Source organism: Dermacentor albipictus, unplaced genomic scaffold (genome assembly GCF_038994185.2).
Source record: "Dermacentor albipictus isolate Rhodes 1998 colony unplaced genomic scaffold, USDA_Dalb.pri_finalv2 scaffold_16, whole genome shotgun sequence".
In the NCBI taxonomy this organism is placed as follows: domain Eukaryota; kingdom Metazoa; phylum Arthropoda; class Arachnida; order Ixodida; family Ixodidae; genus Dermacentor; species Dermacentor albipictus.
The window spans coordinates 9110036-9123269 of NW_027225570.1; the positions used below are offsets into that span (position 1 = coordinate 9110036).

At 44.0% G+C, this 13234-nt stretch overlaps 1 protein-coding gene across 2 annotated transcripts in view; it reads right to left on the minus strand.

The window, feature by feature from the left end:
• Positions 1–767: 767 nt before the first annotated feature.
• Positions 768–13234, minus strand: part of LOC135901685 (achaete-scute homolog 2-like) — a 67344-nt gene continuing 54877 nt past the window's right edge. For both annotated transcript variants that reach the window (XR_010564222.1, XM_065431530.1), the window contains exon 2: positions 768–5374. The gene's annotated coding sequence lies outside the window, so the exon portion shown is untranslated. The remainder of the gene's footprint in view (positions 5375–13234) is intronic.

The window sequence follows — 13234 nt, forward strand, 5'->3', positions numbered from 1 at the left end:
TCACAATAACGCTTATAATGCTGCGCAAGGTCGTTTGGGCATGTATGTTACAAAGCATAGGACCCAATTTATTCGTGAAATTGTCCAGGCTGAAACAAAATATAGGCTCGGTGTCATGGGTGTTAGTGCACCCTCCGTTGCAACGTCGAAAACAGGAATTTCATTACTTGCCGGCTTTCATGGCAGTTAATGGGCACGTGTGCTTGAAACACGAGTGTTGATGTTCAGTAGCTCTTCCTTGGCTGGTATTCAGTTGTTGATATTGAATTATTCCTGGAAATAAAATCAGTTGGAAGTCACAGCTATTTCATTCTGCCTTCCCTTTTCTTCCCTTGTTAGGTGCACTGTGAACGCTGTCGAAATACATCGTTAGCAACACTTGTTTACAGCACTTATTTAACCTCTTGACATAGCTTTCAAATGTGCGTTGGATCTGCATAATTTAAAATGTGCGTTACATGCTACGAGATCGTTTTTTCTTGTTTCCTTAGCTGTTGATCACGTCAGCGCCCCAAATTTCCCGTGCATATTTTTTATTCCGCTTGAAGGCATGAGGCTTCCTCTATCCAACTTATTTGGTCCAGATAAAATGACGGTATGTACTTAAACCAACGATTAAATAGTTAAATAGCCTGCTTTGATGAAGGAAATAGTTGTCGAATAGTTTATCTTAACTATTACCATGTATAGGAAACGCTAATTTTAGTCGAACAGCACATTCTCATGCAAATATTTACATGCAAGGAACTGAGAGTCAACATAGAACGCACAGTAAAAATATTTTTTTATTATTTTGAGAACAAGATGATACTGGCCATTCACAATCTCTGATGAGCAAGCATTTATCAAAACAAGTACGTGGCGACAACGCTTGGAAAAACTTCCAGTGTAATGGAAACATGAAATATTTATACAATGTGGAAAACCCAGTCGCTATAGTATAAAAATACACTTTATTGCTTTTACTAATCTGACCGTCAAGAGTAACATTGTTTGCGAAAACAAATAATGTTGAATTTTCACAAAGCATGTGACGGTTTTTTACAAAAATGAAATATGAAAGTAGACTGATTACAATGAAAAGATAAACTTTTGCTACCATGGAAGTTAAACATGCGTAAGGTGATACTTGCTGCATTTGTCAAGGGGTTACAGGCCGCCAAAAACCGAACCTCTAAACGAGGCTTAATTCAAAACAAAATTTTGAATACAAATAGATGTAAATTTCATTATACAATTTTAGTAAAAAAAAATACTCCGTGGCATCATCTAAGGAGCTTCTAAGCATATTGCTCAGGTTGCCAAAATTGTAATGCGGAAACAATGTAATGAAAGTTTTGAGCAATGCTGCGTAATTTCTCGCCCTATGTTTCCGGCATGCAAATTTGTAATTCTACACCGCTGTTACGTTGCTCTTCAAAGAATACCCGGCACCCGTTAAATGCAGGCATTTGCGAAGTGCAGCGTACTTTCGCGTTGTAGAACAGTGTACAAGCATGAGAAACATGAATGAAAAAGTATAGTAAGATGGTTCGTATTTGATAGCACACTGTGACGGCAATTATTTCATTTCCGGTGCCTCTGTGTAAGTAGCTACAAATGTGCTTCGCTTCCAATTGTGTGCGGAAAACTTGACGTCCATGTGAAACTGGTTAGCATCCGTTATTGAAAGGGCATGAAATCCGTACAGAAAAAGAAATTTATTTTGTTTTTCCTAATAATTTGTGTTAGTGAACCCAATGAAAAAGGAATGCTCGTGTTTTTAGCCATACTGGTGACGCTGCTGGCGATATCGTTTCGAAAAAACCAGTCCTAATATTGAGCCTGTGATTTCTTTTTAGATATTGGAGGAAAGGGGCAGCCAATGTGACCACACATTATTTGCAAAGAGGAGTCCGAAAACTACACCTGATTACTCAGTGGAACAACACATGCGAATGACTGTTGAGCTCTTTTATTTCAGTATTTTATCAGATTCATTACATCTCGTACCTGTCCTTATTTCAGCACTACAGAAAAACCTGTCTACCACGCAAAGGAATATGTCACTCAACACGGGAGTGACTCAACAAAGTGCAGCAGGCATCTCAATATCTTAGCCATTTTGTACAGACGCTTTGTAGAAAACGAGGAGAAAACCAGGAAATTATGAGAATGTTCAATGAAACTCTCACGCTCTCTTACAGATAGCTTTGATCGTCATGAAACGAATATTTAAATATGTATGACATGCAGGGTAAAACCAGCACATCTGGCATAGGTTCTTTTGTCTTATGAAAGTGGGCAAGTACGCCAGATCTGCAAAAGATTCTTCTATTGTATACAAAACTATAATGCGTATGTTTAAGCAAGGAGTCCGAAACCTACCCCTACCATGTACTTGCCATGGATATAATCAATAGAAAGGATGATCATCGGTATTCTGGATCTATGCACTAAAATAGACAAACTATCCAGCTTTGTAAGAGTAACTGAGGTAGCTGATCTGTTTAAACGGAAGTTGTCTGTGGGTTTTCTTCGGATACCTTTTATTGTTTCAACTCGCAAAGTTCTTCTCAAAAGGACACGTAACCGTCATTGTTCCTTAACGGACATAACTGCAAGGCATAAGGCACCTACCTGAACTCCTTAACGCGTCCGGCAAGGTTTTATGTGACAATTACCTGCAATGAACTTCCCCTCGTGGTTTTCCAACAGCATAAGTCGACAGCGCAGTGAGCATGAAATAAAGTTAGGCCGAGGTAATTCAACGTAGTATGGTACTGACAATATATCACCATGCATTCTGATGTGTGGTGATATGAATGCTTATGTAACATGACAGCATATCATAACAATAAAGGCTTGTGCTTGCAAGGCGCTATTATCGAACACGACAGCCGCGCAGTGCATACGAGACCATTCGACCATGGTTGGCAAGAGAGAAGACGCAAAAAAATTACGATAAATGCGCACATTATTGCATGCTCCTTGTTTCATTTCTGCATTTTTTAACTGTCCGTTTTTCAGGTCCTATCCTCTCGGGCGCACAGTGCGACGGCGCTCGAGCGCACAACCATCCACACTGAGTGCGCTAACGTGTCCGCTTCGCTGATGCTTGGCTGCATAACGATGGACTTGCCTTCCACGGACCAGGCGCGAAGGGCCCCTTGGCACGCGCAGCGCAGGCCCCTGTAGCTCGGCCACGTCATTTAGCTTATGTCACATGCTCCGCAGACCACCGCGAAGCCAAGCTGCATTTTTTAGTGACCGTGACTTTAAATCTGACGCCACAATTTGACGAAATGCTCGGAACAAATTCCTGAGTGGTAAATTTAATATCGAAGTTATTTATGGAGACAAACTGAATAATAGCGTTTTTGTTTGCCGCACTAGTTCTATTTTGTGCAGCTACACAGTGTCGTAACCGAAGGACTTCCTTCCTGGCAGCTCATCAGCGAGATGATATAAAACACGATGGGCGCATTCTTCCTCCGGTGAGGCTGAGCGGGTACGCCTAAACACAGTGGACGAGAAAGATGGTTTGAGAAAACGGTTGAAAATCAACAACCAAACGACATACATTTGCGGCGGCCATGTAGAGCGAAAGAGACGAAAAACATAAGAAAAGCAGGCAGATTAACAAGAACAGAAAATGTGGCTTGCTACTATTCGCCAGGGGCCAGCGAAGAGAATGGTCAAAAGGGACAAAAAATAGAGAGAGACATAGAGAGGGAGATTACAGTGAGATGATCACACCAGGTGATCACGTGCCGCAAATAAAGACCAAGTAAGGCTAACGCAGCTTGTGGAGGTTTGTAGTCGTTACTAACTGCAGCAGTGCTTTCAGAAATGAATTGCAACCTTGTCTAGATAATGCTACGTTTAGCTACTTTTTTCATTGTACATTTGCACGACTTCCACAGAAGTAAGTTGCCACATTCATGACTACGGCGCAACAAAGAGCTGCGTAAAATAATGCCCTTAGAATGACTGACTATACATGGTTGATAAGACACGAAACGTTGACCAACGTTTAGGGCTACAACGCCTGCCCAACCGCAGAATTCGATCCCAAGGTTTGAATCGAAGTACAACTACTTCACGAAAATAGAAAATGTTCATCGGTTAAGAAACCGGCAGCTTACTCAAAGCTACAGAGGTATTATCAAGACTTCCAGAACATTGACTGACGATATGTGCCTGCCTTTGCACAGTAGAAGCAAGAACAAGTTATATTCTCCTAAGCACTGCCAATACAGCGCACCAAATGTGTATTATAACTAACAGAACACAATTTGCACTCAATCCAGAAAAAATACTTATCTCCTTTCATGTTAAATGAACGAACCTGCCTTATAGGCATATTGGTTCGCGAAATCATTTCTAAATCACATTGCCTTTTAATACGCTGTATTCTATGCCAACTGTATATTATTTCTTCACAACATAATTAGTAAACACACTAACCACATACATTCTGTCTCGAAGTTAGGTGTCGGCGTTCCTTTTCAAGAAATGATTCAGACCAACATGTAAGTCCTATGGCTCACAGCATTGCTTGACCATAGATCTGTTGGTTTTGCCGGTCGTCTGAAGCTAACTATATGCAAAATATTAAATAATAACTGCGGACTGTATCCGGAATAAGTTAGCCCTCATTTTCAGCACCTAAAAGGCAGAAAGATGTCATCACATCTCAAAAGAAACCAGTGTGTTTCACTTCCTAACGCATCAAAAATTGTGGGAGAAAAACCACACATAACACTGGTACACGCTGGCAAACTTGTAGAGAATTCGAAGCAAATAAAAGACGCGTTGCACCGTTCTCATTTCTAAAAAAATAGTCTGTTGAAAGTCACGCTTTCACCGCAGGCACATAACGTGATGGAGGTCTCATCACTACGGAGAAAAGTCCTACTATCAGTTACATAAATAGTTATGCGAATTTAAATGCACGGTAACCGGAGACACGAACGGCTTTCTGAAAGCCTCTAGATACAGTCTCGATAAACACAAACAGACAAAGTGTGTTTCACCGTGACCGCGTCATTGTAAAATGGATAATTGTAAAAGAGTGTATAACACATTCCATTTTGCTTTCTGAAAACAATGGCACAACGATCCTCTGTGTACACACAGATTGGCCTAATGTATAATTTAAGGGACACATACAATATCGCCTTGTTCGGGGCATCATGAACACAGTTTTCGACGGAGGAGGGTGCGATGTATCGACAGACAGCGCTCAGAGCCTCCTTGGATCTGATGTTCGAAAGGAAGATGGAGCCAGTGAGCACCCACGTCTTTTCCGGTACCAAGAGGGTGGGGACCGAGCAGCGCTGTGGCGCGGTAACCAGAGCTCGGAGTCTTCTGCAACGATGGAGATCGATTCCTGCACAGAACGCAGAAAAATATTCATTAAAGGCCGTCCATCAGACACTGGAAGAATTGCAATCTTTTACCATGCTATTAAAATGCTGCAGTGTTCTCATGCACTGTCCTAATGGTACGCAAAATTTTCTCACAGTAAAAAAAAAGAAAAAAAGCCGTACAGGAGAGACCATTTTGCACGCAGCGCATTAATGTGTGTGGTCAGTGGGCATGTGTCCAGAATACCTACGGGGATGCATACAGCAAGGGGCCCAGTTATACGAAGTAGTTCCCCATACAATGGCACAGATCTTGTTCCCCCTATACTGGTATTATTTATGTCTATGCTACAGGTGCTTCCCTAGCCTCTGGTTGTCTTTCGTGTATACAGTTTCATGACTACATCAAGTGCCTGCCTTCCATAATATCCATGACTGGTTGTACGCTCACAGCTAAGCTTGAGTATAGTCAGGCTGCTGTCTACGCAACAGCAAATAATGCCAAACTAAAACACCTGGAGCATAAGCGCGGTGTACGAAACATTACAATGGTATGTTGCGTTTTCAGAGGTTGGCATTGTCTACAGTGGTCATTATTTATACGAATGATTGTCACTTTTTTGTGTGCTGGCAAAGGATACTGTTCCAGCGATGCCCGCCGTTCTTGACATAAAAACTGTTTACAGCGCAAACACATGCAACCACAAAGTAAGGGACAGGACACAAGCGCTGTTGTCAACTAACTTTTATTAACGGAAGACGGGTGCCTTATATAAGGGGAAAGGCAGAAGTGAAAGGGGAAGGGAGTGATACAATCGGGGAAAATGACGATGCGCATCGATAAACGAACGTGCCAGCAGTCAACGCATTCAGGCGCGAAGAAACAAGAAAACGAAAAAAACTAGACAAACTAACAAAAGACGAGGGATACTAAGATACAATTAAAATCAGAAAGCAGCCGCTTCCAAAAAATGAAGCTCTGCCGTAAAAAGCGATATAGAAGGGGTGCTTACGCACTTGCTACCACCATATTTGTGTATGTAGAACGCTTCCAAACTGACGCGCGCCGTCGCGTCGGCACTCTTGCCGAGAATCTTCGTCTCTCCCAAACGAGGCTCGCATCCTGTGCATCCAATTACGTGCGCGACCAAATGTGCGTACTTGTCCTTTAGGTTGCTTAAATTTGCGCTTGTGTCCTGTCCCTTACTTTGTGGTTGCATGTGTTTGCGCTGTAAACAGTTTTTATGTCAAGTATGCACCAACTCGCCCAGAGAGAAGTTTTAATGAAGTACCCGCCGTTCTATGCTTCGCCGGAGATGGCAATGTGGAAATGGCCTCCATTTTCTCTTGCACTCGCCGTGGTTGCTTAGTGGCTGTGGTGTTGGGCTGCTAAGCAGGAAGTCGCGGGATCGAATCCCGGGCACGGCGGCCGCATTACGATGGGGGCGAAATGCGAAAACACCCGTGTACTTAGATTTAGGTACACGTTATAGAACCCCTGATGGTCTAAATTTCCGGAGTCCCTCACTACGGCTTGCCTCATAATCAGAAAGTTTTTTGGCATGTAAAACCCATTATTTAATTTAATTTTTAATTTTCTTTTGCCGTAGCACACTTCGCAATCGTGCCCTATAAGCGTGTAGCTTGGTTATAGGAATTGCTGTCTTCGATGCTACAATGGTCAGCACTTCTGCCCTTAAGTTAACCTGCGCTGATTACCAGTCAAAGACAAATGATGGCCATGAATGTATTAACGAGCAGGCAGCATTCGGCAGCTCCGTAGACACAAATAGGTGCGTGCTGCGTGTGTCTTCTGAATAATTCCAAGTTGCACGCTTGAAGTAATTACTAAGGGTCGACCTCCTATTGCGCATCGAACAAGCTCCGGTGTATCCAGGGCTACAAAACTATGTATTTAAATGCTATGTGCTACGAAATATAGCCCTTATGCCTCTACTGTTGTGAGCCCAGTAGGCGCACGAAATGGAACTAAGATATATATAGCGTCCCAGCCAACGTAACCTAAGCTGTAAAAATGAAATTTACCGTGGTGCCAGATACAATTTTAAGCCCTATGCGGCATTGCCCCCGTAAGACCTCTTACAACCAAACGCCGTAGGGTCTTAAAAATTGTGTCTATCCCGGTGATTTTCTTGTGATTATCATTCTCTGCCTACTTAAGCTGTCTGTCTGTCTGTCTGTCTGTCTGTCTGTCTGTCTGTCTGTCTGTCTGTCTGTCTGTCTGTCTGTCTGTCTGTCTGTCTGTCTGTCTGTCTGTCTGTCTGTCTGTCTGTCTGTCTGTCTGTCTGTCTGTCTGTCTGTCTGTCTGTCTGTCTGTCTGTCTGTCTGTCTGTCTGTCTGTCTGTCTGTCTGTCTGTCTGTCTGTCTGTCTGTCTGTCTGTCTGTCTGTCTGTCTGTCTGTCTGTCTGTCTGTCTGTCTGTCTGTCTGTCTGTCTGTCTGTCTGTCTGTCTGTCTGTCTGTCTGTCTGTCTGTCTGTCTGTCTGTCTGTCTGTCTGTCTGTCTGTCTGTCTGTCTGTCTGTCTGTCTGTCTGTCTGTCTGTCTGTCTGTCTGTCTGTCTGTCTGTCTGTCTGTCTGTCTGTCTGTCTGTCTGTCTGTCTGTCTGTCTGTCTGTCTGTCTGTCTGTCTGTCTGTCTGTCTGTCTGTCTGTCTGTCTGTCTGTCTGTCTGTCTGTCTGTCTGTCTGTCTGTCTGTCTGTCTGTCTGTCTGTCTGTCTGTCTGTCTGTCTGTCTGTCTGTCCTCTTACATCTACCCAGCGGCCAAGTTGTCCACCTGCTTGGGTCACTTATTCATGGGCTCCTGGTCGCGATGCCGTCGTGGTCACAGCATCACCGTCATTCCAGCTTTCGCATCGGACACTCGTTATGCCTTCGTCGTAACACCATCGTCGTCATACATTCGTCACACGTTCGTTGTCACGCTGCCCTAGTGATTCCCTCGCGGTCGCTGAATCTTCCTCATTCCAGCTTCGTGATCTGACTCTCGTCATGGTGCCATCATCACGTCTTCTGCTCCAACTCAGTGGTCCACGTTTCCTAATCGCTTGGACACCCCGTTACGAGTTCTGGGTCGAGATGGCATCGTGGTCGTTGTGTCGTCGTGATTACATCGTCGTCTAACTCTCGTGATGCTATCGTCGTCACATAGCAGCTGTCAGGAAGTCGTCGTTACGGTGTCGCTTTGTCATTGCCATCACTTCAAGTAACATCATCCCATTGTCATCATGCCGTCGTTTTTATAACGCATTCATCGTACCATCGACGTCAATGTTTTTTCGTCACTGTATTATCAACCGAATGCCGTCATTGAATCGTGAGTATGCCTCCCGTGCCATGCCTTCATCGTCCGAGAGTCGCTACCATGCATTGCCTGACCGCCATCGTAATGTAGTCGCGGCCGTACCATCATCACTCCAGCTTCGTCATCCGACTCTCATCATGCCGTCGCCCCCACGGCATCCTCGCCATAGACGTTTCATGATGCAGTAATCGTCATGCCATTGTAATCATACTCGTGGTCATACCATTGTCTTCACGCCGTTGCCATGTCATCGCCTTCACTGCGTCGTCGTCATACAGCCGTCGTCATGCATTTTTTGTCATACGTTCGTCGCAATGCCATGGCGGTTATTTTCATAATTGTAACTGCGACATTCGGCTCTCGTCATGCCAACGTCGTCATACCGTTGTCATCATGTTATCGTCGCCTCACATTGTTTCACCATGTCATTATTTCAGTATCGCCATCCCATTGTCTCCATGCTGTCGGCGTCATATCACCTTCGTCGATCCAGCATCATTCCTTCTTCGTTATTCTATCGTAAGCATGCTGTCATTTTTCAATCGTGAATATGCCGCCGATGTCATTCCATCGTCGTCATAGCATCGTCATCACACGGACGCTATATGCACCCGTTGTCATACCGTCATGCCGTCTTGCTCGTGCCAACATCATCATTCCCGCTTCTTCCGGTTGCCGTCATACCGTAGCCGCCACACCACCATCGTCATCTCATTGTCTTCATGTTGTGGTCATATTGTCGTCATCACACCAACCTAATAATTTAAGAATCGACATCTAATTCTCGTCATGTCATCATCGTTATACGCCTCTATCGTTCGATCGCTCTCATTTGTTCTACGTCATTCCACCATCAGTGCGTCCACGTTATAAAGTTGTGGTCATGCGTCGATACGTATTTGTGACCTAGGTAAGCGAGCACCATAGCAAAGTGGGAAGATATCGGAGAATTTCGCCTGTGACCAAGCAACGAAAATCTAAGAACTACTACACATGAGTTGAATAAACGTGACTCCAGGGATATGGTCTGGTGCTACATGCCTCACTTGTTATTCACATTACCGTCAAGAGTAGTCGCTAGATGAGTTCTGCCATAATTTTTCTTGGTTGGGATTTTGCCGATCAGTGTATATCATAGAGATCCTGATGCCATTGCGATCGTCGTTGTTATGTGGTAATGAGGGATGCAATAACGTCTTTATCACAAGTTGTCTTATCCACAAGTTTTCTTTACCCCGACGTTTACAACTACGCTGGATCCAGCTTCGCAAGGCGGAAAAGACTTGATTTTTTTTTATTTGCTCAGTTTGGCTAACGTTAACTCGGACACAAGCGCTTGACAGTGACCGGTTTCATACAGCTGATTGCTGTATTTGTTCTGTGTACGCCGGTGAGACTACGTGTGTGGTCTTTGGTATCACTGTCGTGGAAGCATAAGGAAATACGCCAAAAAATTGGCAAACAACTGTAGTTGACCACACACATGATGCGAAACATTCATGCTTCGTAGAGAATTATTGTATTGAACACTGTACTTGTTCGGTAGCGAATGGTTATGTAGAGATTAGACCAGTAGTGTTTATATTTATAAGGCAGAATGTTTGTAATGGCCAGGCCACTGAAAGGAAACTAAAATCCAGTGACACATACACAGTCGCATCTGGCAAATAATTATAGACTATCACCAGAATCGCTTCACGAGAACGACGATAAACCCGACACGCCTACTCGCAAAAACTGGCTGGAGTCGAAGGAGGATGCCTCTCATTAAAATGAGTCGATGCTTAACATACTCTCCTTCATTACTTCCTGCAAACTTTCAACATCAAAATGCAGCAACAAAGCACTTCGAAAGGTATGCTGGACCTGGTTCGTATACCTTTTTATCACTAAGCAAAGGCTTATAGCTGCAAACTATTCAGCGACCGGACATAGTTATCTGTTTTGCAAGCAGCAAATATATGTGCCCATTTCGATTGCATACAAACCAGTAGAAATATGCGTCAACGCTGCGTACAACACTCAAAGTTTCAGAGCGTTGGAATCACCCTTTAGTAAACAAATTGAGCCTAGAAATTCATTTTTATTTTCTAGGTGTACTGGGTAGCCAGTTATTGCAGAGTCGTAAAGACCTACTCAAAAGTACGCCGAATTTGGTGTATAACTGCGAGTCGGCCTAGTTGGAACAGTATGAATTTGTACGAATTATGTATGAATTAAGTATGAATTTGGTGTATTTGAAACCGTCGTGTCGGTTATACCTAGGCCATGGACGTTTCGTAAGCACTCATTGTAGAAAGAATACCTCTAGCCTCAAATCGGTCAAGGAGACATAATATTGCGTCTTTTGTATGACCATAACTGTTTGCGAGACACTGCACAAGTTGCGATCATGTTTAGGCCTTGCGCAGATGTGAAAGGACATACAATGAAATGTCATGGTACCGTCGTAACAAAGTGTCATCAAACGTCACAGTACCACTGATATGCGACCTGTAATACTCCTCTCACAAACACCACATCAGTTAACAAAGTAACATGATGCACAAATGCTAGCGTTCCTCAGGTAAGGAAACCGAAAGCAGGGCCTCTTCCAACGACTTTTGCGAGGCATCTACTCCCACGATTACAGTTCACACATCTGAATAACAGCCGAAAGTCATAGTCGAATGTCTTAATGAGCCTGCGGATACGGGAACAAAACACTGATTCACGGAAAGCAAACTTGTCATTTAGTAAAGCAATGAACGGGCTAGTTGGTTGACGTTCATGATTGTATTGCGCTTAGTGTTGCACTGACGAAGATAAGGAACAAGACGCGGACATACGTTGCGCAAACTACCAACGTTCTTTTTTTATGCTGTTAAAGAACACGCTTATATATACAGCCTGACGCTATGATGTTCAAATAGTGTTTTCCGCTCCGCAAAAACTTAAAGGTATGTGCAAGAGGGTGAACGCAGGATCCAAAGAAATAAAGCGAAGTGCTATATTCCGTCAATTTAAGCACGTGAAAAATTACGTGCAATGCGCTAGTTCAGTGGTTTACCAAATTCCACTACATTGCGGGAAAGTGTACATTGGGCAAACCGGACGCTGTCTAAACGACAGGTTACTGGAGCAAAAGTACGCGCGCGAACTTCTAACAGCACCTATAGCGAGTTGGTTGCGCAATGCAAACAGCGCAAATGCCCTTCACCACTAGAAAGCACCACAGTCACTGGCACATCAAAAACAACAACTGTGCGAGAAATATGAAAGGCAATTGCGACAGCAAAAGAAAAAGAGAAGTGCGTAAGCACTCCGTCCTTCATGCTTATTGAAGCCGAGGTTGAGTTTGCCAGAGCGAACGGGTGCAAGTGAACGATGTTTTCCCGGCGAAACGCATCATCAGCAGGGGCTTATAAGGTTTCAGCCCCCCCTGCCACACCCGAAATTTTTTCGCGCTATCATGCACCGCCGGCCAAAACGACCCCCGGTGCTTGAAATCATTCTGGATTTTCTCTAGAATGTCTGTTTCACGCTCGGAAAGAAATTTCAGCGCGAACATTGCAAACTCGGGTGAATTTTGCGGCAACGCCCACGCACCGGGAGTCACATAACGCCATAAAGCTCAACGTTTCAAAAGCATTTTGATGGCAAGTGGGCTCGTCGCGACATCTCGCGGAGGCCGCGGAATCTACAGAGCACATGCATTCCAATTTCGAAACCTTAGGGGTATAAAGTACTGATAAACTGTTGATGCGAAAGGTGCCTTAACATTTCTAAAGTCGTGCTTTAAATTTTCCATTCCACAACATTCTGGGTTTAATGTTGTTATAAACATTCGACGCCAAAGGTGCATCAGCTTCTGTATAGTCGTGCATCGGACCATACAACGAGACAAGCCATACCAATACACCATCAAACAAGTTGAATAAGCACGCAGCGAGGTCCGATCAGACAAAGCCTTGTGGTGGTTCATTTGTGCCGTCATGTCATAGAAAAGAATATCAACATTTCACCTGCGCCAAAGTATCCCTGCCACGACACTGAAGCCAGTGTCGTTCTGATATCATCATCATCATCAGCCTAGTTACGCCCAGTGCAGGGCAAAGGCCTCTCCCATACTTCTCCAACTACCCCGGTCATGCACTAATTGTGGCCATGTTGTCCCTGCAAACGTCTTAACGCCATCCGCCCACCTAACTTGCTGTCGCCCTCTGCTACGCTTCCCTTCCCTTGGAATCCAGTCCGTAACCCTTAATGACCATCGGTTATCTTCCCTCCTCATTACATGTCCGGCCCATGCCCATTTCTTTTCATTGATTTCAACTAAGATGTCGTTTACCCGCGTTTGTTGCCTCACCCGATCTGCTCTTTCCTTATCCCTTAACGTTACACCCATCATTCTTCTTTCCATAGCTCGTTGCGTCGTCCTCAATTTCAGCAGAACCCTTTTCGTAAGCCTCCAGGTTTCTGCCCCATATGTGAGTACTGGTAACACACAGCTGTTATACACTTTCCTTTTGAGGGATAGCATATTATTGCGATAGCAATTATATGAACACTTCAGGCGCATTC